Raw genomic sequence first — 1,059 nt, 5'->3', positions numbered from 1 at the left:
CCCCATAATTGTTAACTTTTTCTCTCTTAATTTTTCTCAACGTGATGGAAGGATTTTCAGGTCCTCTATACCCAGTTCATCTGCATTACCGTGGCAATCAGAGTCGGGTTTATTCTCTAAACTAAAACTGGAAAAGCTATTGACTATAAACTTGCTGCATTGAAGCATAAATATGCTAGACAAGAGGCCCTGAAAAACCAAAAGGAAAAGAAGGAGAAAAGAGTGAACTTTCATTGGAATTTATAGTGAGCAAAAATCTTTTTTGGTTGTACTTTGCACTTTTTTATTGATATTATTCACCTTGAAACTTAAGGTTTTTTTTTTTTTTTTTTTTTTAGAATGCTAAGTATTTATTTTTAATACACACGGGGAGAGGGGAGAAAGTTAAAAGATAAATAAAAAATAAATAAAAAATAAAACCCTTAAGGCCTATTTGGTTAGGGTGTTTGAACAATTTTTGTATTTAATTACTGAAAACTGTGAGTCTAGAAAAGAAATCCTATTTGGTAAGGGTGTTTTTTATTGGAGTGTTTGAGTTAAGTTAATTATTTTAGGGTGTTTAAAAACTGAATTCAGAAAACTCTTTTTACCAATTTTCAATTTTCAAACAACGTTGCTTAATAGCCCTTTTGTAAATATGTTGAAAACCATAAGACCCACTTGATTAAACAAAACATAAACTAAATTTTCTCTCCTCAAAAAAAAAAAAAAAAAAAAATTAAACTGTATTATGCTTGTTAGCTTTTTAAAAATAAAACATACACATACCAAACACACAATTATGTTTTTTCACACTCAGAAACATGTTATTTGAAACATAGTACCAAACACATTTTTTACTTTATGAATACTCTAAACGCGTGTTTCTACAACATTTTAAACAACAATACTAGAAATTTCAAACCAAACAAGCCCTAGATTCTCAAAAGATATTTCATTTGTCCTTAATTCCTAATTATTAGGGATTGAAGTTGTTGAATTATTAACAAATACAAAATGTAGTGACTATAGTTGTAATTAATCAAAGTTAAGTTGTAAACTTTCAGTTGGCTATCACGT

Source organism: Quercus suber, unplaced genomic scaffold, assembly GCF_002906115.3.
Source record: "Quercus suber isolate HL8 unplaced genomic scaffold, Cork oak 2.0 scaffold_422, whole genome shotgun sequence".
NCBI classification, from domain to species: domain Eukaryota; kingdom Viridiplantae; phylum Streptophyta; class Magnoliopsida; order Fagales; family Fagaceae; genus Quercus; species Quercus suber.
Note: the sequence above shows the minus strand (reverse complement) of the source record.